Raw genomic sequence first — 14359 nt, 5'->3', positions numbered from 1 at the left:
AAAATTAAAAAAGAGCTGGGGCTATGGCTCAGTGGTTCAGCCCTTCTGGGTATTATTCCCAGTACCAAAAACAAAACAAAACAAAAAAACAAATTGGGCTATAATCTTAAAAAAAAAAAAAAAAAAGTAAAACAAATTTGTCAACTTGAGAAAAAGAGGTAACAGGTAATATTCCATTTAGTTGCTAGATATTTTCATGACTTCAGGGGACAAAGGTATAGTATATCTGAAATCACAACTACCACATAAATGTAGAACACAGCCTGCTGCAAGCACACCTGTGCCAATGGCCCTCCTACCTGAGCCAAGGGCCAAAAGGCAGTCAATCCTGTGTAACCCAAAGGAACTTGTTTACTTCAGTAATGAATCCAGGATAGTTTCAGGGCATCATGAATTCCCGCAAAGAAACTCCTGGAAGAATCTCCTCTATACAACTTCTCAGTAGTCCTTGAAGTCCTCTCTCAAGAGGTTCCTCAATGCCCTTCAGAAAATCACCTCTGCCCACTGATGGATGCTACCAGGCTAAGTCAAAGACTGAACTAGAAGGAACTAAAAGGAACACGCTGACTGCTATAATGTAAATAACTGACCCCCTAAGGTCCATGTGGTAAATTAGGTTTAGTCCCAAATATAATGCTACGGGGAAATGAAGAAGCCTTCAAGATGTGGGGACTAGTGGGAGGTCTTTAGGTCCTTAGGGACATGCCCCTTAAGGGATATATCGGGAACCCAGGCCCTTTTTTCTTCCTTTTACTCCATGACCATGAGGTGAGCCAAGTGCTCTGCCAAGTGCTCTCAGCTATTGCCACCTGGCACCACATCAGAGGCCACAAAGCAATGGATTCAACTGACCATAAAACGGAACTTTTAAAACTATGAGCCAAAATAAACCTTTTCTCTTATAAATTTTCTCAGGCATTTGCCACAGTGATGGAAAGCTGACTAACACACTGAGAAGATCAAGGAGCAACTTCTAAGCATGATTTCATCTAGTCACATGAATTTGTAAAAAACAAAAACAAAAACCTTGGTTTAAAAAGCATTTATTTAAGTTTCATCTAAACTAATGATTCTTAACTGGGATATACATGAGTTTGAGGGATCTGAGGCCCCTAAAATTATAAGCCAAATTTTCTTTGGGCACTTTTTTTTTTGGAAGGAAGAGAGTCCACAATTTTTGTCCAACTCTTAAGGAGATGCTCAAAACTCCAAAAGCTAAAAATTATGGATCTAAAGCATTAACTAAAATAAAGCTCAAAATGACTATAATATTCAAAGATATCTACGGGGAAAAAAGACTATAATATAAATCAGATATATGGGCAAAAATTTACAAATGACACTTCGTAAATGAGCCACTATAAACAGAATAAACATGTAAAAATGTTTAAGTGGAATTCATATTTAAAGACAAGCAAAACAGGAACTGTATGAAGGAACTAGACCCTTAATGCTCTCCATTTCCTACACAGCTTTCAATAATTAGCTACTCCACTCTTCCACCTACTCAAGCTTGAATCATTTTCCATTTCTCTCCTTCTCTCTCCATCCAATCCATCAATGCAAACTGTTGGCTCTCCACTCAAGGTGTTTCTTCCCTGAAAGCTTCAATAAGTAGCGTCACTCCGTACCTCAGCCTGGGGAATCTGTGCCCTTTACCTGTTTTAAGTTTTCCTCAAGGCATTTCAACCATTTGATGTACCTATGTGTCTGTTTCTTGTGTCTCACCCACTAATAAGGAAAGCCCTGATTCTGTTTATGAGTGGATCCCCAACATCTCAACAGGGTCTGATACACGGAAGGAACTCAAAGATGTGGTAAATGAACAAGCAAATTCAAGAAAGGAAATCATGCTCATCTATGACAACTTGTGTTTTGCAAATATCCAGTATGGTTCACATAGTATAAAACAATACCAACTACACAGGCATTATTATGATTATTATTATTTTTAGTACCAGGAATCAGACCACTGAGCCATATCCTCAGGCCTTTTATTTAGAGGCAGGGTCTCGGCTAAGTTGCTGAGGCTGGCTTTGAATTCGTGATCCTCCTGCCTCCGCTTCCTAAACTGCTGGGATTATAGGCGTGCACTGGTTATCATCCAGACCAGCATCATTACTTAGAAGCCAAATGCATGCCGAAAACTATAAAAAAGTGTCATGGGACAATTCTACACCTAGGCACTCACCATGAAGAAAAGGTCTTATGTACAAAGAAGTGCTCTGCAACATTATTCATCGTGGAAAAATGCACCAGTACAACAGAACTGACTTGTGATGGTAGAACCACTTTAAAGTATTATAAATACAGACCAATTACAGTGATGCAGGCCTATTATCCCAGCAACCCAGAAGACTAAGGCAGGAGGCCTGCAAGTTCAAGGTAAGCCATGGCAACTTTGTGAGATCTTATCCTAAAATCAAAAATATAAAGAGCTGGGAATGTGACTTACTGGTAGTGCATCCTGGGTTCAATCCCCAGTAAGGCTAAAAACAATATATATATTACACACACACACACACACACACACACACGTTACGCAGTATGGTAAAATAATCCTACAATGCAACATGTATACAGAAAAAAAGACAAGATTTAAAAATAGCTTTATCCATTTAAAATTAAAGAGAAAGGAAATTAACACATGAAAATAAAATTCATGATTAACTAATCACAGAAGAGGTGGGAATCATAAAACTGTCCTTTCTTTCTCAGCATTCTGTCACACTGTTATAACATCTCTTTCATTTAAAAGAGAACAAGCCAGGTATAGTGGTATGGAGGCTGAGGCAGGAGAATCACAAGGTCAAAGCCAGCTTCAGCAACTTGGGCCTTGAAACTTAGAGAGACCCTGTCTCAAACTAAAAATTAAAAAGAGCTGGGATGTGGTTCAGCGTTAAGTGCCTTTGGGTTTAATCCCTGGTAACAAAAACAAATAAATATAAAAGAGAGCCTGATGTGGTGGCACATGCCTGTAATCCCAGTGGCTCAGGAGGCTGAAGCAGGAGGATCATGAGTTCAAAGCCAGCTTCAGCCAATGGAGAGGCGGTAAGCAACTCAGTGAGACTGTCTCTAAATTAAAAAAAAATACAAATATGGCTGGGGATGTGGCTCAGTGGTCGAGTGCCCTAAATTCAATACCCAGTACCCACCCAAAATATATATAAAAGAGAATGAGGTTGTTATGGTTTGGATATCAGGTGTTCCTCAAAAGCTCCTATGTTCACGCAGAAATAGTCTAAGGTGAAATGATTAGATCATGAAAGCTGTAACCTAATCAGTCTATCCTAATTTGAATGGACTGACTGGATAACTGTAAGCAGATGGGGCATGGCTGGAGGAGGTAGGTCACTGGGGATGTGCCCTGGAAGGGTTCATCTTCCCTATGGCTCCTTCCCACTTTGCTCTGTCGACTTCTTGACAGCCACATCCTGAGCAGCTTTCCTCCACCACACCCTTCCAGCATGATGAGACACCTTATCTTGGGCTCAAAGCAATGGCCTCAGCCAACCATGAACTAAACCTCTGGAACTATATGCCAAAATAAACTTTTCCTCCTCTAATTTGTATCTCTTGGGTATTTTGATCACAGCAACAAAAAACTTATTAACACAGAGGTTGATTTCCACAAGGGCACTGAAACCAGTCAATGGAGAAACGACAATCTTAAAACAAATGGTGATGAGGAAAATTGGACATCTACATGCAGAAGTTGGGCCGTTCCCTTACACCATATTCAAAATTAGCTCAAAATGGATCAAAGTCCTAAACATAAGATCTTACACTATAAAACTCTTAGAAGAAAACATAGGTGACACCAAAGCATAGGCAACAAAAGACACAAAAACTGAACTTCAACAAAATTTAATGCACCCAAGAATATTATCAAGAAAGACAACCCATAGAATGGAAGAAATATCTGCAAACCGTGTATTTGTTAAGGGATGAACATCCAGAACATATAAATAATTCCTATAACTCAACATTAAAAATCCAATTTTAAAATGTGCAAAGGACTTGAATAGACATTTCTCTAAAGAAGTTACGAGGTGCCCTTTTATCCAAGACCCTCCCCCAACAATGTCTAAAACCAAGGGGAGTATCAAACCTTATATATATCAAGTTGTTCTGTTTTCTTTCTTACAGTACTAGGGAGTACACTGGGGGGTAGTTCACCACTGAGATACATCTCCAGCACCCCCCCCAACTTTTTAAACTTTTTATTTATTTTTAGTTGTAGTAGGACACAATATCTTTCTTTCTTTATTTATTTATTTTTATGTGGTGCTAAGGATTGAACCCAGGGCCTCACACATGCTAGGCGAGTGCTTTACCTCTGAGCCACAATCCCAGCCTTCCAGCCCTTTTTAATTCTATTTGAGACAGGCTCTAAGTTGCCAAAGTTGGCCTCAAACTTGTGATCCTCCTGCCTCAGCCTGCCAAGTAGCTGTGATTACAGGTATGCATCAACATACCCTGACAATGTTTTTTCTTATACCTGCATACCTATGATAAAAGTTTAACTTTTAAGTTAGGAAAAGTAAAAAGAGATTACCAGCAATACTAATAACAAAATAGAACAATTATATTGATATATTCTAGTGAAAGTTATTAAAAACATGAATTGTTTATTTCTGGAATTGTTTGTTTAATTGTAGACCACAGTTGACTGTAGGTACAATTTCAGAAAGTTAAAAAAGAGGGGAGCTACTATAAATAAATAGCCAATGAGTATGAGGAAAATGAAAATAAAAAACAATTAGATATCACTTCATATCTCTAAAGATAATTATTATCAAAAACTGGTTAGATTACAGAAAACTGGAAGTTTGTGCATTGCTGGTAGGAATGTAAAATGGTACAGATGCTTGGAAAAGTTCTGCAGTTCCTTGACAAGTTAAACAGAATTATCATATAATCCAGCAATTCCACTTTTAGTATTAACTCAAAAGAATTGAAAGCAGGGACTTAAGCAGATACTTATATACCAGTTTCACAGAAGCATCATTCACCATACTCAGAAACAAGCCAAATCCATTAACTACTACCAATTCATTAATATCCAGATGAACAGATAAATCAAATGTGGTATATACATACAACAGAATACTGTTCAACCAGAAAAAGAAATGGAATTCTGATACAAGCTTATCCACAGATGAACAAGGATGAACCTTGAAAATATTATACTAAGTGAAAGAAGCCAGAAGGAAAGGGAAAAATATTTTATGATTCACTTATATGAGGTACCTAAAATAGGCAAGTTCATAGTGACTCAAAGTAGAACAATACTTACCAGGGACTGGGGTAGGGCAGAATGGGTAGTATTATTTAGTGGGTACAGAATTTCTGATTAGGATGACGAAAAAATCCTAGAAGTGAGTAGTGGTAATGGCTACAAAAACACTGACTGTATTTAATGTTGCTGAATTGTACACTTAAAAATGGGGCCTCTAAGAGTTTAATGACACTGTAAGGGTAGGGTCCTCAAGATGGAATTAAGTGCCTTTAAAAGAAGAGAGACACCAGAGAGACTGAGGGTGCCCCCTCCCCCAAACCCTGCCCTCAACCATGAGAGGACATAGGAAGCAACAATCTGTAAGCCAGGAAGGTGCTCTTACTGGAGCACAACTATGCTAGCATCCTGATCTTGAACTGCCAGCCTCCAAACTGTAAGAAAATAAATTTCTGTTGTTTAAGCCACCTAGTCTGTATTATTTGGCTATAACAGCTAGAGCTATGACAGTATATCTTACCAAGGGGATGAGGATGGGGTGTTGAAATGAAGAGATGGCACTGGCAAAGAGAAAGAAGTATCCCCAAAACTCTGATGGGTATACTTCACCAAAATATTTTGGAAAATGTTTCTATGGAGGGCAAGAGAGAATGCCATTAGTCAGAACAAATGGCAAAGTGACAGGAGAAGGTAATGAGAAGAAGGAAGAAATAGAGGGACAAATGGACAAAGAGACACCTATGCTCATAAAACAGAGGTAATAAAGACTAACAGTGGGCAACAGAAGTGAAGCAAGGGAGAGTGGTCCCCATGTTTTTCACCTCTAACTTTACTCTCCAGGGATTATCAGTCATCAATTTCATGGCTTCCAATCCCAGGTTTCATGTTAATGTGCCCTCTGGGCACAAAGCATGTCTTCCCTGTCCTCCTAGCATCTTCTTGCCTTTTGTCCAATAAACAAGGAGACACTATCATCACCAAACCAAGGTTTGATAAAGGACTTTCTGGAAGCCTGAAGCATGCATAATTCAACCTTGGCCTACAGGAATTCAAAGCACAGATCAGGAGGCCAACATGGTGTATTATGACTATAAGACATGGGGGCAAATTATATTTAACTGGGTGGTAACAATTCTATAAGCAATCATTCCCAATACATAATATAGGTTCTCCCATGAGTTCCTGCTGAAATGATTCCTGCATGTCAGTAATAAAACCCAGGTGACTTCACACCAATAAAGAGCTAGATTATTTAATGTAGAGAATCAGAAAGGAGGGAGTTATGTGGAGAAAGTAATATCCATAAATTTTCAAGGGGAGTTCCTGAGTCTCCTTGTAACAGGGATTCACTTGATGCTTTGACTATCCCTTGTGACTTTGAAACTTAGTTTTTTTTTCTTGTTCCCAACCTTCACCTCCCTGACATTCTCCTACCCGATCTTCTTTTTCCTGATCTTCTCCTTCCTGATCTCTCTCCGCAATCTCATTTTCTCTGAATCACCTCTATAAAAAGCTCCCTGATCCTGCAGATGGGCAGAATCACAGCCTCTCAAGATAGGAGTTCCCTAGAAAAGCAATATTTATTGCTAACAATGTTTATTGCTAGCAAATCAATAAACCTTCTTTTTCAATTTTCTCAAAACCATGTCCTCGTTATTGGAGTGGCATCAGGAACAAAAACAGAGATTTCAGCAACAAATCTGGTGACCTAGATTGTATCCGAGAGCAGCCCCTGCTCCTGCTTTCTTGGGCAGGTCTGGCTCTCCATGGAACCCCACTTCCATGCTGAGGATACAAGATGGCTGGTGAGTTTGTTGAGAGCTGACACTGGAGAAATTTGGAAACGATGTGAGTCTGCCTTGGACAGAACCAGAGGAGCTGTTTCTGTGAGTAAAGGGAGGGACTGAAGGACCAACCTTGTAGTTGTTCTGCAAAAAGGTAAAGGTTCCCTAGCAGCTGCCAAAGCTCTTTTTGCTTCGGGGAACTCCCACCTTCTCTTCCTGAACTGCACAAGTTGCTCCATCAGTTGCTCTACTTTGAGAAAAAGGAAACTGAACTCAGGAAAGTCGTGACAAATTTAGCCACTGAGTATGCTTCCCTGTGTGCACATAGAGACCCTTGATTCTACACATCTGGTTCCCCTTTGTGGGGACATCCATGGTGCCACAGGTGTAGAAGTCACTGTTAAGTGAGAGTTTGGAACTTGGGATTTTCCCCTGTCTGGTCTGTCTGTTTTAAAGGTTCCTGTCTGTTGGTCATGGTTTGGGAATCCCCTCTGATTGTCTGTTTTGTTTGTATCTGCTACTGCCCCTTTTAAGACATGGCCAGTACTACACTGATTCTATGGGTAGTCTCTTAGGAAAGATCTTGGCTGGTCAATTTAAAGGTTCCCATCTGTTGGCCATAGTTTGGAAGTTGTCTCTGGTTGTCTCTGTTTCTTTTTTGTACAATCTTGCAATTGGAGTTGGTCTGTCAGAAGTAAAAGAGTTGAAGAAAGGGCCACCTGTAAGTCTGCCTAAGATAATGTTGTACTGTAATGATGTGGCTTTCAAGCAGATTTCTACAATATAATATAATCTTGCAGTTGTAGTTGGTCTGCAAAAGGGTAAAGTTAGTGGAAGAAATTTGTATGTGCAAGGTTTGTCTGTTTTAAAGGTTCCCATCTGTCGGCCCTGGTTTAGATGATCCTCTTGTCTGTTTTTTTTTTTTTTTTGTCAGTTACTGGCCCTTTAAGATATGGGCCATGCTGCATTGAACTTACTGCTAGTCTCTTGAGGAGACAGATCTTGGCTTCATGGGCCACCTATAGAAATAAACCTTTCTAAGAGGAAAAGGGTTTCTCTGGATTATTATACAATCTCTGAAATTGGTTTGTAAGGGTTAAAGCATATGAAATAGATTCTGTATGTACCCACATTTATGCATTTGCATGATAAGGGATCTGAACTATCAAAAACAAAGCTGAAGGTGTCAAAAGGCACTGCCTCTGGGGCTGGGGATGCGGCTCAAGCGGTAGCATGCTCACCTGGCATGCGTGTGGCCCGGGTTCAATCCTCAGCACCACATACAAACAAAGATGTTGTGTCTGCCAAAAACTAAAAAATAAAAGTTAAAAATTCTCTAAAAAAAAAAAAAAGGCACTGCCTCTGATGTGCAAGGACAGCAGGACACCAGAAGAAAGGATTAACTATTTTAAACCCAGTGCTAGCAGTCCCAGCACTGTTTCTCAGCCTGGCCCCAGGCAGCTGCAATCATCTCACTGTGTCAAGGACACTAGCCCTAAACTGGGGGAAGAAAAAAAAAAACCCAAAAGCTGCTTGGGCTGCAGAAAAATGGCCAAAGAGAACCTGGACTCTGCCCTGCCTTCCAGCCTCTTTTGCTCCTCGGAAGTGAAGGCTATTATCCACAAAGGATGTGACAGTAGGTTCCAGCACTATCAATTTATGACCTGGGGACAGAAATGGTCTCTCTTTTTAAGATCTGACAGGAGACCCCAATTGGCCAGGGAACATTCACCACTGGGACAAAGCAATTCTTGCTATAATAGTATCCCATCAAACTAAATGCCTGGGGAGATTGGCAGAATAAATAATTGCACACAGAAAGAAAAAGACAGAAAATAGGACAACCTAGGCAGCTTCTGCAAAAAGATCTCAAGGAAATCTAAAGAAAAGGATGGAAAGAGCCACCTCCATTGCATGTCAATATGCCTAGTGTAAGAAAAAAGGCCAAAAAGGAGCCTCTGGATACAAATAACAGTGGGGAACTCACTTAAAGTTGATGGCATTGTGATAATGATAATGGAGACAGGTCAGGCTCAAAAATTTCCTGTGCTCCAACACCTTGAATGCAACCTGGGAGAAAAAAGCATAGGGGTTTTTTTGTTTGTTTGTTTTTTGTATATGCTGGATTGTCCAACCCTTTCCTGGGATAAAATAACTTGTGTAAATTAAATGCACAGATAACATTCATAAGGTCTGTTTCAGAATGTGAATTTTAGAAAGGATTCAAAACTTGAAAAGATAAAAGAAAGTTATAGGTATAAAAAATATATTTTAGTATGGAAAATCAGAAGGCAAAAGAAATGTTTCTGGATGAGAAAGTATTTTATCTGGGTAAAGTAATATTCTGGGGCTAAATTCCAAGATGAAAGAATACAAAACTAAGGATGTAAAGTTGTGAATGTCTAAGAATCTCACAGAAGGTTTGTGAAAGGTAAATCTCAAAAAATTTGTGTTTATGATTAAATTGGCTATAATAAGCACAAAGTTACTTGAACTTTAATGTACTGATATGAAGCAAAGCTTGAAACATTGATATGCTCTTATCTACTGAGATAATTTTCTTACATTTGTTAGTAATTAGAGTTTGTACCTGTTTTAAAGTCTTAAATGATTACTTTGTAACTGGTTAAACAAACAACTGTTATTTAGGTTATAACAATATAGTTGACACTCTAAATATAGGTGACTAGGTATACGTATGTATCTGAGAACTCTCTAAGCCTTGTCTAAGAGTTATGTAAATGTTTATAAAATGAAAGTTTATGTAATGTTACTGGCAAGATAACCAATAAGTGCTCTTTTTTACATTGTATCTGACATAGAAGGGCCACACTGTCATTTGAAGACCTGTCTTATACCTGTTTGCTTTGATTAAGTCAATTTCTTATGATGAACACTGTTTCCTAAAGTCAATTTCTGATGATGAACACTGTTTCTTAAATGTATAAGATATTTAAGGCTATTCTTAGATTTTTATCAACCCATGCAGACCTGTGACTATTATTATTGTACACTCTAGATTCTAAATTGTACTTTAAAAATTCAACTTAAGATAAATGTAAAACTTAGGAGAGCCAGACTATTCTCCAAACTAAAATTATGTGTAGCAAAGGTCTCCAATAAAAATAACAAATTTGGTTGGTATTTGTTCATGTCATTTGATGTTTTATACCTGGATAAAGTAACCTGATGTCAATAAGTTATATATTCAATTTTGTGTTACTCTTCACACTGGAATTGAAATTTAAATGTATTTTTGGAAGGTATTAAGGAAAGCCTGATCTGTTTAAAGGTGACACTGTAAAATATGGAACCATTCTGCCACTTTTTCCACAAAAAGAAAGTTAAAAGCTCTCTGAACTTAGCCTGTCTGTAATTCAAATTTCAGGTGTAATGCTGTATTGTATTAATTGTGAAAAGCCCCTCTCCCTTACCTGAAATAAGGCTCTACCTCCCACCTTACTCCATGTTAGAATGGCTCCAAAATAAGCTAGACTTCAGCTCATTTAAAGTTGTGTTCAAAAGACTGATTTTTTTGTTGTAAAGATTATTTTGATTTCAAACAGGGGATATAATGTATAACTAAGTAAAGGTTCAAGATTTTTCTCTTTGTTCATAGCTATTACACAAACTGAATATGTTTTTGCTCTTCATTTTGCATTTTCCTTGTAAACTTTATAACTGTTGCCTGTTAGTGTTTTGCAAAGGTACTGCTTCTTAAAAAAAAAAAAAAAAAAAAAAGCAAAAAAAAGAAAGAAACTGGTTAATTTGAGATAATAAGTCATCACCTACAGGACAGACACTATATGATACTATACAATACTGACTTCCAGCACTAACACTGACCCCAATTAAATGAAAGGGATAATGTAAAATTATAGATATTGAAGTCATTCCCTCTTTAAGCCTGTTGAAACTGGCTTGCTGGGTGTTTAAAAACAAAAACTTGGAGACCAAAGTCAAGGACATGAAAGGACCAAGGAAAAAGCAGCTGACATTTTGGCCCTTGCCCTCTACAGTCAGCCAGGACCCTCTCTCGGCCCTGCAACTCTAGTTGAGTCACCCGATCTACTTATCAGGGAGATGGAGAGGACCCTAGAGAACAGGAAGCCAACCAGAGCACATTCTGCAAAGAGGAGGATCATTGAAGAGGGAAATGTCCTTGATACTTCCAAGAGAAGCCGCATATAGTCAGTCAAACCTGACCTATTCTGAGAAGTGGCACCACTGATAGAAAAATGCTAAAAGAACCAGGAGACTTTGTACATGTGCCCATGAGTGAGCTCTGAGGAATCTCAGCTGACTCTTAATAATAGATAGGGGGGCTGGGGATGTGGCTCAAGCGGTAACATGCTAGCCTGGCATGCGTGGGGCGCTGGGTTTGATCCTCAGCACCACATAAAAATAAAATAAAGATGTTGTGTCCACTGAAAACTGAAAAATAAATATTAAAAAAAATTAAAAAAAAAAAAAAAGAATAGATAGGAACAAGGTCACTTTTGACCAACTTGGTCTTTTAACACCTGGCAGGAGAGCATAGCCTAAGAGCATAGTCCTACATGGACATTTAAAAGAAAAAACAATGTTTTTTTTTTTTTAATTTTTAGTTGAAATTGGAAACAATACTTTTATTTTATTTATTTATACATGGTGCTGAGGATCGAATCCAGGGCCTTGCACTTGCTAGGCAAGTGCTCTACCACTGAGCCACGACCTCAGCCCAAAACAATGGTTTTTTAAATGTAACTTTTCTCAAAATCATGTCCTTGTTATTGGATTGGCATCAGGGTTAAGGACTGATCTTTTGGCAACATCTTGATGAAAACTAAGTTGTGTATATACAGTTAAATTCCACAATGTTGAAAAAAAATTCTTAGAGCACTAAACCTTACACTCTCCCAAGCTCACACAGGACCAGGAAACATCTACATTTCAACCAATAGGAATGGAAAGTCCTCACTGAATGCTCACTTAGTAGAGATGCAAGAAGAGTCCTCAGTAGTAGGGCCAAACTAGTCCAAAGTAGATTTACTCTAAATCTATCCTAATGAAGCTTTAAAAGGATCAAAATGATACACAAATAAATTAACTGCCTGTCAGAATAAAGTCCAACACCCTGAAGGAAAACAACAAAACTCAGAATGTAAGAGGGGTTCACTGGATGCTTTGAAACTTACATTTTTTTTTTCTTTTTCCCAATCTTCTTCTCCCTGATCTCTCCTCCCTAATCTCATTTTCTTTGAATCACCTCTATAAAAGCTCCCTGTTCCTGCTGATGGGCAGAATCACAGCCTTTGGGACAGGAGTCCCCTGTGATTGTCCTCTGCTAGAAAGCAATAAACCTTCTTTTCCCTTTTTCTCAAAACTGTGTCCTCATTATTGGATTGGCATCAGGGACAAGGACCGAACTTTCAGTAAAAAGCACACAAAAATAAAAACCTCACAATTTAAATCACTGAATCAAAATGATTAGGTATTAGAAGAAAGAAGAAAATGTGACTGATAACCAAGGGTGGGGGGAGTGACAAGTTAGTAGGGCTGGTGGATGTGGCTTAGTGGTAGAGTGCTTATCTAGCATGTACAAGGCCCTAGGCTTAATCCCCAGCACTGGGGTGGGGTGGTGGGGGGAGGAGAGCAATAAAAACAGACCCAGAAATGACAGAAGACAGTGACATTAGGAGAAAAGGATGTATGAGAGAGCTATATAAATAGCCATGATATGTTCAAAAATTTAATGGAAAACATGATCATAAATAGAAAAACGGAAGTCATAAAACAACTTGAGACTTTCAATGAAAAATAGTATCTACAATGAAATTTCTACTAAAAATCTAACATAACTAGTAAGTTAATTAGACTAGCAAGAACACAGAATTCAAATATATTGAAATGAGAATGCAAAATGGTACAACTACTTCCACAATTTGGCAATTTCTTATAAAGTTAAATACACACTTATATTATGACCCAGTAATTTTTCTTTAGGCAATGTAAAAGAAACTAAACAAATTTAACAAATTTTCAAGACTTATACACAAATGTTCACACTAAATTTACTGTATATATAATAGGCAAAAGTTGCAATTAAACTAAGTATCCCCCCAACATGGAGGATTAAAAATAACTTGTAGTAGCCAGGCAGAGTAGTGCACACCTGTAATCCCAGCAATTCAGGAGGCAGATGCAGGAGGATAACAAGTAGTTCAAGACCAGCCTCAGCATTTAATGAGGTGCTACACAACTTAGTGAGACCATCTCAAAAAAAAATTTATGGTGTATCTGACAAACAGAATACAGACAGTCCCACATTTTGATGCTCTGACTTTACAATGGTGCAAAAGTGTTACTGACACATTCATTGAAAAACATACTTCATATTTTTTAAAATATTTAATTTTTAGTTGTAGCTGGACACAATACCTTTATTTTATTTATTTACTTTTATGTGGTGCTGAGGATCAAACCCAGGGCCTCGCACATGCTAGGCGAGTGCTCTACCACTGAGCCACAACCCCAGCCCCAAACTTCATATTTTGAACAATCATCTTTTCCTGGCCTAACAATATGTATTAAAATACTCTCTCAAGATGCTGGGCAGTGGTATCAAATTGCATGTCCCAGTCAGCCATAAAATCACAAGTAAACAACTGATAATCTATAGTGTACTGTGTTGCTAAACTATGATGTTCAATAGATTAGGTATATTAAATGCATTTTTTAAAATTTTTGATAGCTTTATCAAGATGCAATTTCATCAAAAGTCAAGAAGCACCCATACTACCCAGCACCAAGGAATGAAAACCCAATACATGCAATAACATGGATCTCCAAAACATTATTCTCAGTGAAATAAACCATGTATAAAAGAGTTTACTGTTTGATTTTATATATATAAAATTGTTAAAAGACAAATGTATTGTGACAGAAAGTGGTTCAGTGGTTGCCTGAACCCATGTGCAGAGACACTGATTGAAAAGGGGCAAATATCTTGAATGTGGCAGTGGCAGGTATATACGTTTATCAAAAAGGATATATTTAGGCACAACATGATAGCATGCCTGAAATCCCAGACACTCAGAATACTAAGACTGGGTGATGGCAAATTCAAGGCCAGTCTGGGCAATCTAGCAAGACCCAGTTTCAAACTAAAAAAAAGTCTTCATAATTTTTCTTTTTCTTGTAGTGCTAGAGATTGAACTCAGGGCCTTAATCATGCTAGGCAAGTGCTTGATCACTGACTTTTTATATCCCTAGCTCAGTAAAGATCATTTTTTAAAAATCAAATCAACTTTAAATTAAAAAAAGGAGAGATTTTACAGAGAGATATGTAAGAAAT

The 14359-nt window shown here is 38.1% G+C and overlaps 1 protein-coding gene across 8 annotated transcripts in view; it reads right to left on the bottom strand.

Moving 5' to 3' along the window:
- The window catches only part of Pisd (phosphatidylserine decarboxylase), a 121629-nt gene that overhangs the window by 89275 nt on the left and 17995 nt on the right, over positions 1–14359 (bottom strand). The gene's annotated exons all lie outside the window — the stretch shown is intronic.

Source organism: Ictidomys tridecemlineatus, chromosome 2, assembly GCF_052094955.1.
Source record: "Ictidomys tridecemlineatus isolate mIctTri1 chromosome 2, mIctTri1.hap1, whole genome shotgun sequence".
NCBI lineage: Eukaryota > Metazoa > Chordata > Mammalia > Rodentia > Sciuridae > Ictidomys > Ictidomys tridecemlineatus.
Note: the sequence above shows the minus strand (reverse complement) of the source record. Positions and strands in the feature narration are given on the sequence as shown.